This window comes from Mustela lutreola, chromosome 1 (genome assembly GCF_030435805.1).
Source record: "Mustela lutreola isolate mMusLut2 chromosome 1, mMusLut2.pri, whole genome shotgun sequence".
In the NCBI taxonomy this organism is placed as follows: Eukaryota; Metazoa; Chordata; class Mammalia; order Carnivora; family Mustelidae; genus Mustela; species Mustela lutreola.
This window is the reverse complement of record NC_081290.1, coordinates 122,915,219-122,931,764: the sequence shown is the minus strand read 5'-3', so window position 1 is coordinate 122,931,764 and position 16,546 is coordinate 122,915,219. Positions and strand designations below refer to the sequence as shown.

General features: G+C 43.8%; 1 pseudogene; it reads right to left on the bottom strand.

The window, feature by feature from the left end:
* Window positions 1-7,446: 7,446 nt before the first annotated feature.
* LOC131819761 (vesicle transport through interaction with t-SNAREs homolog 1B-like) lies at window positions 7,447-8,238 on the bottom strand (annotated as a pseudogene).
* Window positions 8,239-16,546: the final 8,308 nt, after the last annotated feature.

Genomic DNA, 16,546 nt, shown 5'->3' with positions numbered 1-16,546 from the left:
GGCGCGAGCGAAGAGTAGCTCCGCGCTCCCAGAGGCGACCTGCCAACTGGGCCGGGAACGCCGCCGCCGAGAGTTGCTCTCGAAGCTGCGCAGCAGAAATGTCCAAACACGCCACTGGAGAGGCGGTGGCTCCCCGAGATCAGCGGGCGTCCGGGCGAGTTTGGCTGTCCTTTCGCTCCCAGAGTCGTGGACTCCGTCTCAGTCTCTTCTCTCTTTACTTTTCCTCGCCTCTCAATGATCTCTACTTCTCATCTCCGCGGGAGAAATAAGCAAAGCAAAACCCAGACCGGCCCCAGAGTTTGCAACAAAGTTAAGAGTCACCGAATCTCCAATTCGATGTTGGAGTAGGGGGACTGGCTCGCTTTCTCTGGGGTGGCTCAAAGGACTCCAGGTTCCGCCGGACGCACTCCTCTAATCTTATTTGACTGCCCTGTTCTTTCGCCGCGAGGCTGATTCGCACTCGGCGCTCGCTGCTCGCGGGGAGAGAGCGCATCCAGCCCGCAGGAGGATCTCGCCTCTGGGCGGGCTTCCTCCGCTGGCTCTGCCCGGGGCTGGGGCGCCAGAAAGGGCAGTGCCACCAATCCCCGCCGTTCCCGAATTCGGCGCGCCAACCCGCCTTCCCCTCTGGGCCACCGGGCACTAGAGTTGCAATATTGAAAAGAAAAAAGGGTGAGGGGAAAAAAAAGAAAGAAAGAAAGACAGAAAAACAAAGACTTAAGTGTGAAAAGTCTGATGGCTTCGGCTACGGCTCCGTTCGTCTGTCCACTTCTGCAAACGGGCCCGGTGACCCCCGCCCCACCCCCGCAGCACCCTCTCTTCTTCTCACTCTCCGCCTTTGCCTCTCCTCTCTCGCATTTTCTTCGCGGCTTTACAGGCTCGTTCTTCTAAGTCCTGTCCTCTGGCCAAGCTGACCCTCTCCGGCTCTTCCTCTCCCTCTCTCTCCTCTCCTCCCTCCGGGCCTGACAGTTCAGATGAAGCTCTCAAAGGTAATAAAACATTTGCATCACTCCCTACCCCTCTTTAGCTGGGGGGACGAAAAGGAGGGGGAAAGGGGGGTCCAAAATGAGAACTTTGCGAGACGTCACTCGGAGGCGGCCGGGGGGGCGGGGCCGAGGAGCGGGGTGCAGGCAGGGGGCGTAACCACTGTCTCCAATTGCGCGCAGTCTCGGGACTCGCGTCGCCTCTGGGGCACGCCCACTCCGGAGCGCCGCACCCTCTGATTGGCTGAGGAGGGCGAGCCGTAGGGCCTCGCCCGCTAGGTTCCCGCCTCCTCCCTCATCCATCCCTTCTGTGGGTGGGGTCAGGGGGTGGGGCCTGGCGAGTGGTGCGGTTCCGCCTTGGGGCCAGTGGACGCCTCAATTAATTGTGTTAAATAAAATGGAAAAGTGGAGGGGGGAGCAGAGACGGAGAGGGTATTACTTTTTAAAGAGAAGAATAATGAAAACCCAGACCTTTTATGGAAAAGCAGTTCATATTCTTCCCTCGCCTCCCCGCTCGCCTGCTCGCGTCACCCTATCCACCCCCCTTTCGCCTACCAGCTCGAGACGCCTCACCTCGAACAGTCTGGTCCCTTGTAAAATGGAGCTAATGGAGCGGGCAGCCGGCGCAGCCCCGGCCTAGCTCCTTCTTTTGAAGGGATTAATTAAAGGCCATCTGGGCTCTCCCAGAATTGTGTAAATTAATTTGTTGCTCCTTAAGCCTATAGATGCCCTTAATCCCCCAGTAGGCCCAAGGATCGTCCTCTTCCATTTTTGCCACCTCCCTCTTTCCCTCTCTGTTCGTTCTTCGTTACTTTTCTTTTCATTCCTAGGTTTCTCCGCAATGTTACCATTTATAGGATTACTCGGAGAACAGAATCAGCTTAATGGGAATATATTTGTTTTTCAGGTGATGTTTAGACCTGAGAGGAGTGAACTCTTCCTTTTCCCCCCTAACTTTTCTTTCCTTTGATTATTGTCGTTATTTGTTATGCGTTTACACTGGAGCAGAACCACCAAAAGGAAAATCTGTATAAAGAAGTATCTGGGTACCCCTCTCCCCCCTTATACTGTAAGTTTTTGAAAACGGTCTCCAAAACTCTGGCCCCTTCCCCTGAACACCAGAGTTGTTTTGAAAGATGGAGATGTTCAGGTTTCTGGGCTGTGTTGATGGGATGTCTAAGATTTAGGAGTTGGAGAGTCATTTCCTTTATTCCCTTTCTATCTCCCAATCCTGCTTCCTTGTAGAAGGCGCTTGAAATTGCTAGCAGGGTTGAGCTGTGCAAATGAGGAGGAATACCTTTGCACAGTTTTGAGATTTCAGCATGTTGAAGTAACACACCAGTGAGGGGTACTCACTAGAGCAATTTGGATGAGATCATTAAGTCCAAACTTAATTCTTAGAAATAAATCGCTCAAGAATAAAATCTGGGCGGCTCCATCCTGACTGCGAGTGCAAAAGCACTCATACGGGTCCAAGTACCAAAAGCCAGGAGGGCTTATTCTGTTTTGATAGCCCTCATTTCTAGCTTTGGTCTTTTTAAGGTGTCAGCTAGAGCTTGAGTTTGTTTGTTTGTTTGTTTGTTTGTTTTAATGTCTTTGTTTACCCTTTGCCACTTTTATCATTCATTTCTGAGATAAAAGTAATTTTGTTTTTATTTGGTCCCCCTCTTCCCTCTCCAGCCTCCTGCATTAACTTCAAGACTGGGTTAAATCAATCCCTTCTCAGACATTAGACTCTGACCGGAAGGAAGGTGATTTCCTGCCTCCACGTGAATTATGCTGAGTCCGGCGAGAAGAGAGTTCATGCGGTGACCATCTGCATTTTCCTAGGGAGGATGCTCTACTAGGCTATGGGTCTAAACCCCAGCGCCCTGCCATTTTGGCCAAAAGACTGGGACAGAAGGAGGAGGTGGGGAGCCCAGCCAGGCAGAGTTGCTGGGGCCCCTCTGCCTCTTGCTTCGTTACAAACTAAACTTTTCCCTACGTCGCAGACTCCCAGTTGACAGTGGCACACAATCTACTTCCTGAACCCCGCTCCTGGGCCACCAGCGACCTCCTCACATTCCCCCTGTACACCGCATTCTCAAGACTAGGTAGGAATGGGGCGGTGGGGGGAGGAGGCCAGTGATCCCCAAAGATTCCAGTTTCCAAAAAACGATCCCCCTTTCATTTCATGCAAATATTGTGACCCGAGAAAGAATTGGATATTCTCCTTTTGTAAATTTAATATCTGATATGGGGTGAAGTGAAGTAAAGAGACAGAGAAATATGAGAGAGACATTCAACTCCATCCAGTCAACTCTGGCTTAAGTGACATTGGTAAATAGTTGCAAAGCTGGGTGCAAGGCATCTCCATCGTTTGCTTTTATTTATCATTCACATCGATGAATTAAAATAGCAGCATTTTTTTCTTGTGACAATAAAACAATTCTGGGGTCTGTGTACCTAGATCCCGGGGGTGAAACATGGGTGCCCGAAACCCGCGTGGGGCAGCTTGTATTCCAGATACACACTGCGATGCTCTGAAGGAAGGTGGGTGCCTCCTGCCTGCCTGGTGCTTGTTGTCATGGATCTGCTCCGTCTGTCTCCAGCTGGGAGCGGGAAGAGCCAGGGACGTCTTGAGGGGGTGGGGGGTGGTCTCCTCCTGTCACTCGCAGGGAGAGATGGCCCTACCCCCGCAGAACTTTAACCACCTTAGGGGCAGAGTCTTGGAAGAACAAATCCCAATGCTGACCAGGGAGGCCCGTTTCTGGTCGGGGCTGTCCTGCACGCGGCTTACAGACGCCCTAGAGAGTCTGGACTTTCCCTTAGGAATCCCCAGGACCAGCACGTTTTTCTGCCCATGACCTAATAAAGTCGGACTTTGCTAAGTCCGACTAAGAGTATTCTCTAGGGTAGAACGTGTAACACGTGGTTGCGACACCCCCCTCGCATCTCTGCAATAATATATATTTGGGGGAGGGGGCTGTGTTTGAAAGCGAACGATTTGCATTTTAATTGAAAAAAAATGAAAGAGTGTTGGCAAATTCTGAGGTTGGAAAAAAAAAAAAAGCTAAAATGATAGGGATGAGAAAAGCTACACGCGTCCTTTGACTTTCTCGAGCCTGTGAACAACCGAAGCAGTTTTCAAGTTTACTGTTGTGAGCCTGCTGCTACTGTTAACACAGCCTGCGCCATCCCCTTGACCACCCCATCCGCCTTCTAACCCTTGACTCAGAAACGCCTGGCCCGTTTGGATACTTCTGCTTTAAGTTGAAGGAACGGCCACTAAATTCAGGGTAACTCGCAGAAGGAATGCAAATGAAAGCTCAGATAAATGTACTTAAATGTAGCAGTTGGGGGTGAATGGTAACTATTCTTCCCCAAATATATGAACGTCCAATGTCGGGATACTCAGTTGTAGCCACGAGAAGTCTGTTCTGCATTCGTAAAAGGCGGGGAACACGGGCGGTGGGGGGGTCGGGTATGAAGGGAATTAGGTATGTGTTTCAGGCTAAAAACCTCTCTGAAATGTGTTTGCTTGACTTGCCTTGAAGACTTCTTTAATGATTCCACTTCGCCAGCGAGTGGGGCCTGCGCGGGCTGAACCCGGAGGCTGGCTGGGTTTACGTTAGTGTTGTAAGAGGGGTCGAGCCGGCACAAGGGAGAAAGAAGAAATGTCCACAAGCTTGAAACAAGTCAGTCTCCGAGAAGGAGAGCAGAGGAAAGGGGATGCTTTTCTGTCTGTCCGTCTCTTTGCCTCCTGCAAATGCTGTGAAGGGAAACTGGATCCGTGGCTGCTTCTGCTGATCAGAAATTAAGGAGATGGATTTGGGAAGTACTGGAGTAGAAAGAGGTCAACAAAGGTCCGGTGACCAAGAGTGTTGTAGGGTCTTGTGGTCTGCGATCTCCCAACGAGTCCAACAAAATATGTGAGGGAAGCGACTGGTGTAGACGTAGAATCCTTTACGGAAAAGGTCTCGAACCCCAAGCCAGGACATCCCTCAGGGATCCTCCAAGTAACAGCAGGGCCCTCCTGCTGCACAGTCTCAGGGTAGGTACTGAGCTCTCCCAGGGGATACGCATTCCGAAGGGAGGGTTCGGAAATGTCCCAGAAGATGGAGAACACTGAAATCCCAAAATGCCTGCAATATCAAAGCACAAATTCAGGAACAAGAGTAAATGCAAGAAAACGCTAAATACCTTGCTGGAGAGAAAACTGGTCTTGAACTTCAGCAAAGCACGTAGACGTACGTATATACAGTCCTCTCCCCTCCAGAATTTTCTGCGGAGACCCGTTTGCTTCCAGGAAAACCCCTTGCTTGCAAGTATATTCTGGAAAACGGGCTCCGGCGCGGAAATCCTGCGCTTGAAGGAACGTCTGTGGGTTACTACCATTTCCTTACGGAATAAAGTGCTAGTCCGGTTTGATCCACCAGATTATACAGTGTCTGGTGTGACCGGCCGTGAAAAACTTACACCTGTGTCCACCCAACATAATTTAGGTCATTTTAAACGAGTCTGTAATTAGTTCTTCTTTGTGTCCTGCTTAGAGTTGTTGCTTCTGACGTGGGTGTGCGTGCGTGTGTCGGAATGGGTCCTTCCGGTGCCTCACACGTGCGGCTCCTTACTCTTGGTTGAGAAAAAGTTGTTTCATCCGCGTCGCTGCTGGGTTTTCAAGCCTCTGGGTCCTTCAGAAGTCCTTTTGAAAAAAAAAAAAAAAAAAAATCCTGAGCAGTTACCGCCCTCTTGTGGAAAAAAACTTCTCAGCGTTTCATTCTGTCGAGGGAAAAACGAGCCTCCCGGGTTGTCCAAGGGCGGTGCAGGATTCCTTACCTCGATGAGGCGGCCGCCTTTGTTTCACCGCAGCGTTCAATTGTTAACCTTTAGTTTTATCTGACACGCCAAATTAGTAGAATGAAGTGTGGATCTGACAGCTCTTGTTTCCTCAAATAACAAAAGCTCTCTAAAGTGAGCATTTACGATTTTAAATCTTTCTTCCTCGCCTACCCTTCCTGAGGCTCCCTTATTTGACTCAATGGTGCAGAAATAAATTTGTTTTTATTGGAATCATTTTCGGCTTCTACTTTTCTTCCCTGGTTATCAAAACAATGCTATGCTCAATACACACCACTTGGAAAGTAGAGACAACTACAGAAACACCAAGAGTGGCCCATAATCCCTTCTGTAGGGGCAATGCTCCCGATGTTTGGCATAGGTGCTTGCAGTCTTTTTCTCCAGGTTTTATACTATGCTTTGTTGTAATGGTTGAGAGCACATTAGATGTATAATATTGTACTCTTAAGCCCATTTTAATAACTTGCTTTATTCACTTACTGAAGAGGGTGCAGCTCAGCACTGAAATCTCCCAGACTTTGCCTTCCCTGGGCTGAAAAGGGCCCTGAAGACCTGGGTGTCAGAAGACCTGGGTCCTGGTGATCTTGCATGGAGGCAGTGTGCTCCAGTGCCTGACTTTTCCCCTCACCATTAACCCCTTCAGATCCTCAGACACTTTGTCACTAGTTCTTAGAATTTTATGACATCATAATAATAACAGCTAACACTGCATGTCTACGATTCTGAGTATAGTATAAATTCAACAGCAACTCTGAATCTCTGAATTAGGTACTATAGTTGCCCCCATTATAAGGATGGGAAAAGATGATGAAAATTAAAGCAAGAAAAATTAAGTAACTCATTTAAGATTACACAGTAACTAATTGAGGAAGATGGGGCTTACACTGCCCTTCTGAAAACAGAAAACAATTTTTTTCTAAAAGATTTTATTTATTTATTTGTCAGAGAGAGAAAGAGAGAGAGCACAGAAGCAGGGGGAGCTGTAGGCAGAGGGTGAAGCAGTTTCCCCACTGAGCAAAGAGCCTGATGCGGGACTCAGTCCCAGGACCCTGAGATCGTGACCTGAGCTCAAATGCAGACACTTAACTGCCTGGACCACAGTCTCTCAACTGAAAAAAATTTTAAATGCATATGAAAGCAGTCTGAATATTATAAATTGACAAACCGATATTGGTTTGTTCCATCATTTAAAAAACCCCACAATTCACATTTTCTTAGATAAGAAAAACATTTAAAAATATTTGGAAAATTCCAGGGGCGCCTGGGTGGCTCAGTGGGTTTCAGTTCAGGTTATGATCTCAGGGTTCAGGTTTAGTTCAGGTCTGCTTTCAGTTCAGGTCATGATCTCAGGGTCCTGGGATTGAGCCCCGCATCGGCTCTCTGCTCAGGGGGGAGCCTGCTTCCCTTCCTCTCTCTCTGCCTGCCTCTCTGCCTACTTGTGATCTCTGTCTGTCAAATAAATAAAATCTTGAAAAAAAATTTGGAAAATTCTTGAATTTTTAAAAAATTATTCAAGTGCAAATTTAATTCCTGAAAATAATATTAGTTCTTAGTTTACACACAAGACAAATATTTGTTTCAAAATAATTTTTATTTTACTTATTTTTTAAAAAATTAATAGATTTTATTTTTAGATCAGGCCCTCTAGGATGGCCAGCTCCAGTATGATGACGATGGAAAGTAGCAGCTTGTTGGTTGTCACTTTTCTGGACATTGAACAGAGAATCTTTCGACTTTTGCTCAAGTTTTCACTTGTGTTTACCAGCCTATTCTTAGTACGTTCCAACTGTTCACGTTGTTCCCCCAGCTCTTCTATGATTTCTCAGCCAATCTGGTCAGTCTCTGTGGCAATCCCATGAGAACACTCAACGCTCTGTGTGGCCCGGTTCAGGCTGTCTATGCCTTGTAGAAGCAATGCCCTTTGAGACTGTAACCGGTTCATGTGCTCATTCTCTACAGCATATGAGCCATATTTCATGTCTCCTCGGCCCCCAGATGTGGCTGTCAAAGGGGTGCTTCTCACTTCCCGATGGAGTTTGGCAAGGTCCTTCCAGTAGGTTCGGAGTTTAGACATCATAGGGTTACGGAAAGAGAGGGGTGCATAACGTAGTTCCTCTTCCATCTCTGCCAGCGTTTCATTTGCTTCTTGCTGCTTTTCATCAAAATCTCTGATCAGATTCTTTTCTGTCCTGGCCATCCCCAGGAGCCACTCCAGCACCCCTCGCAGGTCTTCTTGGAGACCGCGGAAGATCTCGTGAAGTTTCTCGAAATGCTCTGAGGAGGCGGTGGAGGTGGCCATGGCGCAGGCTACGCTCCAGCACTGGCCACCAAGATTTGGGGCACTGGGCCTGCTCCTATCTGGGTGGTCAGCCGCCCAACCCCGCAGACATCACGGCAACCGCCTCCATCGCTGCCGAGGACGAGACGCTTCCTGGCCCCCTCTCTTTCTCTAGGCCAGCCTCTCTGCCTGCTTGTGATCTCTGTCTGTCAAATAAATAAATAAATCTTAAAAAAAAAAAAAAGCGCCATTCAAAGCCCAAGTAGACTTCAAAAAAATCAGTCATCCTGGCCATCTTACCCTGCAGAATTGCCAAGGATGTAGGCTATCACTTTGGTCACCAAGAGAATCTCCAATTGCTTGGGTTACTTCGGGTATCATGGAGTAATGAGCAAATCCAAGTGGTACTAAAGTTATTTTACATCAGCACAGCTATCACCCAACCAGAAGTGATACTCTATCATGGAATTCAGCAACTCTATCAAGTTCTGGTTCATGCCCTACACCCTCCTAGCTGTGATCCTAGGTAAGTTCATCACTTTTTATATAAAACTGGCACTCTTGAAGAGATGCTGGGTCTAGTACATTATCTCCCCTAGGATTATCTTGTAAAGGTGATCTTGTGGTGATTGCTGCCGTTATGTCTATAGGGGTGAAGTTTCCTCAAACGAAGTTTGATCTTAATTATTAATGGAAAAGCTGAAAGGAAGGAAGGAGGAGGGAAGGAGAAAATTCAAGGCAGGTCTTATATAATTAGAAAAGAGGAAATGTTTACCTCACTCAGTGTACCCAGTTTTGGTTTGGATTTCAAGCTCTTCAAGGAGTTTTTAAGGTAGAGGTTAAAGATAAGCACTGTCACTGGTTGCAAAACTTGATCCAGGAAAGAAGAAATCCTGTGAGGAACCCCAAATTGATGAAGAGTGTGTTGTATAAACTGGTTGATCTAGTTTAATGATACTCATTTTTACATATCAGTTTTCTCTATATAGAAGTAAGACTTTGGAGCGCCTGGGTGGCTCAGTGGTTAAGCCGCTGCCTTCGGCTCAGGTCATGATCTCAGGGTCCTGGGATCGAGTCCCCCATTGGGCTCTCTGCTCAGCAGGGAGCCTGCTTCCTCCTCTCTCTCTCTCTCTGCCTGCCTCTCTGCCTACTTGTGATTTCTCTCTGTCAAATAAATAAATAAATAAAATCTTAAAAAAAAAAAAAAGAAGTAAGACTTTGTTTAAATGTTCTAGTATGGTCTAAGAATTGCTCCTGGAGAGACAAATTCACTGTCCACACTTGAACAGCTATCCAGGCACTTCTCTCTTCCAGTTCAGAAAGATTGCTCCACCTTAGGAAGGAGAGCATTAGTGTACTATAAGAAGTGACAATTTGTGATTTTCATAGAAAGGTGCAGTCCTCTGACAGGTTAAGAGATTACAGCAAACAATGAGAACAAGGACCACATTGGTTTAAAACAATGGCTCTTTAACCCTATTAAAACGAGTGCTACCAGCATGGTAGAATAAATATTTGGTAATGGTTCTTTTAATACTCTGAAATTATATTAATAGGTAATATAATCTACCTATCCACGTAATTTCCCAAAAAATCAATATAGAGCTTGAACTATAACACAAAGGAGAAATAAAGGGAAAACTATTTATAATGATATAACATATAACTCTGTATGTAAATGCACAGGGACTATCCTCACTGAAGACAAAGAAATAATCAGACATACCTATATATAGAATCACAATAAATGCATCCATTGCAAATACAGACTAATTAATGAGTTTCAAATATTATTAGTGGCACTGACATTTGTGTGTTGATTTTCAGAAATGGTGACTCTCTTTTTTTTTAAGGTTTTATTTATTTATTTGACAGAGATCACAAGTAGGCACAGAGGCAGTCAGAGAGAGAGGGGGACACAGGCTCCCCGCTGAGCAGAGAGCCTGATGCAGGGCTCAATCCCAGGACCCTGGAACCATGACCTGAGTCAAAGGCAGAGACTTTAACCCACCGAGCCACCCAGGCATCTGGTGACTAACTCTGGAATGATACAAAGCACGTCCTCCTCTTAATTTACATGGAAGTTACCTTCTTTGATAAATCAGTGTTTATTGAAAACATATAGAAAAGTTTTATGTTTATATATAAAACAGAGTGAATTCTGGGTTCAATAATAATAAGTAGATTTTTTTACCTACATTAATGTTCATTAGGAGAATTTAAATTTTTACTTTTGTAGGAATGTTCCATGTATAACAGGACATCTCACTTCCCTGGGTCCTGCCTGTTAACAGTGTATTGCCCTTAACCAATCTGGCAAAGGGAAAACACCCACAGGTTTGCCAAATATCCTCAATGATAATCACTGTTTTAGAACTTGAGACAGGTTTTTTTTTTCTAATTATTTTTTTAAGATTTTATTTACTTATTTGACAGAGAGAGAGAGCACAAGTAGGGGGAGCAGCAGAGGGAGAGTAAGAAACAGGTTCTCTGCTGAGCAGGGAGCCAGATGTGGGGCTCGATCCCAGGACACTGGGATCATGATTTGAGGCGAAGGCAGCCGCTTAATGACTGAGCCACCCAGGGGCCCCCAATCAATACTATCTTGCATGCATTTCTTCTTTTGACCCTTATCTTGCAAGGTAACTGATCATGAAAATAGGCATGCTCTCACATAAGGTGGCTAGAAATAAAACTAATCTTGAAATCCAGTTTATGCATTAGTTTAAATGAAAGTATTTAATATTTACTAACTCCCGACCCTGTGCCCACTACTATGATGGAAATTTAACAGATATAGAAAGCATAGTTCTTGCCCATGACAGTCCATTGTCCTTAGAGAAACAGAGTACATATAACATATGAAATGTCTGGAGATAAGTAACATTTAGTAGAGCTTGGGGTTTAAAGTGTAAACTAAATATTGAAGGAATACAGAAGCATACAATGTTATTAAAGGGTGGTGCTTAGAAGAGAAAGCTTTGTGATAAAGGGCCAGTCACTTATAGTAGGTCTTAAATGGAAACAAGATCTACAGAAAAAGAATGAGAAACAGAATTCTGGTTTTAGAGAAGAGCATTGTAAGTAGAAAGAAAGCATGTGGTCAAGAAATCAAGGAAAAAAAAAAACGAATGTGATGTTGGCAAGGAAGGCGATGCTATGAAAATATATTTTAGCATTTGGCAGGGACTTATTCTGTGCCCTTGGCATAGATGGAGCGGTAAGGAGAGGGGTTTGCTTCACAGAGGTGGGAACTTTTAGTTCTTCCTGAAAATATGAGCTTTCCTCAAATTTCCCTCTAATTGTGCCAAATATCTGTGTTCTTTCCATTAGTATTTACCTACTATTCCTTGGATCCACTTTTGTAGGACTTGACTGCCCATACCTCAATCAGGTGGGAAAAGAAACAAAATCCAGATGGAGGCAAATGACACAGGATCAGGTCAAGGGAAAAACCAGAAGCACCTCCCCCAACCCCATGGGAGAGTTAGACTTAAAGCCGATGGAAAAATCAGTAGTTTAGGACACTAAACTCCCCAGGAATAAGAACAGAAAGATTCAGGATTCCTAAGCCACACTTGAGAATCCCACTTCAGAAGTCTAAGCCAAAGACAAATAAAAAATTCAGGCAACTTAGGAACAAATATCGTATCTTATAGTCACAGCCATAGTTCCTAGGTTTGGGGCCTCTCTTTGGTTAGGATTAGCCTGGATTCAGATTTAGAGGTCTCAGAGTAGCATGGGTTATTTAATCTTGGCAGATCTAATTTTTCTCATCGTCAAAATATCAGTGGGTAAAGGAGGGATTTGATTTAGGTCATTTCTCTGGTGCCTTTTGATACTCATACTCTTTGGGTCTAATAATCAACCAACAGCCAGGTATTTGCAAAAGAGCCATCTGAAGGTTGATATGAAGCAGACTGCTGGGCTGGAACTAGGAAACCAGGGAGGAGTCCCAGCAGACTCCAAAGAAGAAGGCAAATGAAAATACTGCTAACCAGCGGCTGTGGTTCAGCTTCCACAGGGCTGGCTTTCTGGAAGGCTGCTACCCACTGGAGGGGTGCAGCTTCTGTACTTGTGATCACAGCTCACTGAGGCCTTCACTTTTAACTTAACGCTATTTACATTATGCTGATGTATTACAGTCCCGTTGGTCAGCACAGCATTTCCTTTCCCAGCATTCTAATACCCATGATAGTGGGTGGCTCATTCCGTAAGAACTCTACAGAGAATTCCTTCACAATTATTTATTATTGTAAAGAATCCTATTACGGGCAACAGACCTCAAAGTAAGTCAAAGACTTACTAGAAGGATGGCATCACCATCTATCTGCTGTTTGGAATATGAAAACATGTATGGGCAGAGACAAAGATGTTTAAAATATTTGAGAACAAACTCAAAATATGTTTCTGCATTTTGGTTGCAAATCAAGTCCAGAAGTGGATGCAAGGTGTGATACTGAAGTTTTATAAGTAACTTGTATTTCTAAAATTTCCGGAATACAGTGAGTAGAAAGAATGCTTTACTGGAAATTGGAATCTTAGGTTCTAGCACTCAGTCTGGTTTTTCTCATTCTTAAAAAAAATAAATAAATAAAACATATGTCTGTTCAAAAACTTTTATGCTAGTGTTGATGGTACATTGTTCACAAGAGCCAAAAAGTGGAAGCAACCTGTATGTTCATCAACTAATTGATGGATAAATAAAATGTAGCACAACCATATAATGGAATATTATTGGAAAATAAAACAGAATGAAGCATTGACGCATGTTACAACATGGACGAACCTTGAAAACATTATGCTAAGTGAAGAAGCCGGTCACAAAAGACTGCATATTCTGTGATTCCATTTATGTGAAATGTGCAGAATAGGTAAATCCATAGAGACAGAAAATAGATTAGTGGTTCCTTGGGGATGGGGTAGGGTGAGGAAGTAGAAATGGGGAATGACTGCTAATGGGTATGGGGGTTCTTTGGGGGATATTGAAAATGCTCTAAAATGAGATTGCGGTAATGGTTGCACAACTCTGTGAATATACTAAAAACCTCTGAACTGTACACTTTATGTGGGTGAATTTTATGGATATGAAATGTACTTCAATAAAGCTATTTTTTTTTTTAAAGCAGAGAGATTGTATGAAAGTACTAAAAGGAAAATTCTCTATTTGTGTAGGAAGAGTCACTAGAGTCCTCACCTGAGGAAATTTGCTGGGAGGGAAATGATAAACTGTCAGTAGCTGAAGGTATAGATACCAAAAGACAAGGCATGGGAATGACTGTCTTACAAAAGGAGGGCTAAAGTAAAACGTAAGAACACAATATGAAAAAAAAAAAAAGGCACCAAATTATTTATCTTTCTATCTAGATCTGCCTTGTTTCATATGTAAACAGAAATAATTGACTTGTAGAAACAACAAATACTCATGTCAGATACTTTTTTACTATTTCAAAATCATAGAGTCCATAAATCAGTCCTTGGCTCCCCTAGAGACAAGGAAAAGGTATGCAGAGGATTCAAGCCAAGAAATTTTGATGTCCTACTGGGTGTTAATTCTGCCTCTTAATCAAGATCTGATTACACAAAAGGAAGACAGAACATAAAAATGCTATAAAGATTTAAAGTTTTTCACTCTTTTCCATAACTCACACTGTAAATGTGCTCAGTATGACATTCACTAGCGCAAGAAAATTGAGTTGTTGTCGCAAGGTTCTGTATAACAGAATCTCTGCCAATTATGATGAATAATCCAAGTCCATATGCTTCCTCTATAAAGTTCTACAATATCAAGTTTCTCCAGTCTGCTTCTGCTTCCTCAGAAATAAACTATATTCAAAGAATAGTAAAAGGGAGTTAAAAATACTTAATAGCTTAATCACAATTAGTCTTGTATTCATCCAATGCAGATACTGGTTTGCTCGTGATATAGTTGTAAGGCATTATCTTGAGCCAAGAAAATGAACCAGATATTTAATGGGTATGTGGAAATGGAAATTTTCTTGTAAAATTACCAAAATGCAAGCCAATAGTACACTAAATTATAATAATGTTTTTCATTAAAATTCTGAGCAGGAATACACTATATTCTTTTCCCCTGAAGGATTAGATATTCGGCAAAAGAATGCTTGAATACCATGTTCCTCTTTTTATAGATAAATATAACTAGTAGGCCAGTCTACAGAGCAAGTGGATGAATTTTGACCGTTTCATTATTTCTATACATTAAAGGCATGGGGCAAGAAGCGAGACCCTGGTTATCAACTAGTCAGTTCTGTGTAGATTTCTACATCAAAACTGGAATGCCTTATGGCTGACGATCAGGTCAGAAGGTTAAATCTCTGAAGAGTCAACAGGAGTAGCTCATACTCTATATAGCACTCCAGGGCTTGATCAGTTATTCCTATTCAAAAGAAAGGCTCTACCTTTGGTGAATATTGGAAGTCCCTGGAAACACTGAGCAATATGCCTTAGCAATCATTTAAGTCCAGTTATAATGAATTTAGAGATCCTTACCTATGGGTTTTTTTTTTTTAACTTAATGATTTTATTTATTTATTTGACAGAGAGAGAGAGAGTGCAAGTAGGCAGAGAGAGAAGGGGAAGCTTGCTCTCTGCCGAGCAGAGAGCCCAATACAGGACTCACTCTCAGGACCCTGAGATCATGACCTGAGCTGAAGGCAGAGGTGCCACCCAGGTGCCACACCTAAGATAAGCTTTAATGATGGGAACAGATGTAGGACTTCTTAGCTACATCAAACATCTAAGGACTGGGGAAAGGGGCCCTGCTGAAGTAAGGGGACTTTACGAAATATGGCCTAAGAATAAGGGAATGGTTCCAATAAGCTTTGACTTCAGAATCATGGAGATGGGGAACGTAATCACAGAGCTCACAGGTGCCACATCAGCGCAGGGAGTCAGCAGATATGCACAGGAGCTAGGGATACAAAGCTTTTGTAGGAACACCTGGGTTGTTCAGTTGGGTTAAGCATCTGACTTCACCTCGGGTCACGATCTCGGAGTCTTGGGATAGAGCCAGGCCTAGGGCTCTGGGCTCAGCGGGGAGTCTGCTTCTCCCTCTCCCTTCTCCTCCCTGCTCATCCTCTCTCTCTCTCCCTCTTTCTCTCCCTCCACCCCTAAATAAATAAATAAATCTTTTTAAAAAGTAACTTAATCACACTTGTTTTTATTCCTCCCTCCCTCCCAAAGCTTAGAGGTTCTGTGTGCTTCTATTTAGAGACAGCAAGCAAGGATGATACCTGGGAGACTTTCTACCACTCTTGAGCACATCACAGGGAGAGCTTATCACCTGGTGTGTGTCCTTGGGTCTGTGTGTGTGCACTGGAGAAAGCAGGCATGCAGTGGAGGAAGGTTGTTTGGCCCCTAGCTTCCACAAAAATCGCCTCACATTTAGACCTTGTAAGTCACTTTTATGCTTTTTTTTTTTTTTTTTTTTTTTTTTTTTTTAATTTTATTTATTTATCAGAGAGAGAGAGAGGGGGAGAGAGCGAGCACAGGCAGACAGAATGGCAGGCAGAGGCAGAGGGAGAAGCAGGCTCCCTGCTGAGCAAGAAGCCCGATGTGGGACTCGATCCCAGGACGCTGGGATCATGACCTGAGCCGAAGGCAGCTGCTTAACCAACTGAGCCACCCAGGCGTCCCTGTAAGTCACTTTTAAAACAGAAAACATACACAGTCATAATCACATATACTGACCAATGGAAAGAAAAAGACAATCACCTTTCAATTTTAATCCCGTGTCCTATGACCCAACCACATAGCCTTTGTAGGATCTACATGAATATTTTTTCATTAATATTTTTAATAAATCTTACAATTACCTTGTGAATAATAAAAATGTGTATGTTAAAAGTGCTAAATTGTTAAAGGTAAATAGACTGGAATTTTCATAATCCTATTTTGGAAATCATTTATCCATTAATATACTGAGAAGTTCCACAACTGGAAGTAGCTTGTGCCCCTTTCAATCTTTGACAGAGTCTGATGTGAAGAAATTGGGTGTGGTGTCTGCTGCTAAGAACAGAGGCATGTAAACTCAACTTCTGGGGTCTGCAGGAATGGTAGCAAAGAATTTTCCTGGCCTGAGAAGGGACCTGGAACTCTTTAATAAAAAGATTTGTAGGCGTGTCCCTGGCATTATTATTTGGGCGCTACAACATGAATCTACTTCTGCTTGAATTATCCTAATGTTTTCCATAAGAGTAATTTTTATGTCTTTTTTTTTTTTTAAGAAGAATTTTTTAAGGAAGTTCCATGTCCAAAGTGGGGCTTGAACTCATGACCCCAAGATCAAGAGTCATATGCTCTACTGACTGAGTCAGCCAGGAACCCCTTAAATTTTTGTTTAAATTCCAGTTAGTTAACATACAATGTAATATTAGTTTCAGGTGTACAATTTAGTGATTCAGCACTTCCACACATCACACAGTGCTCC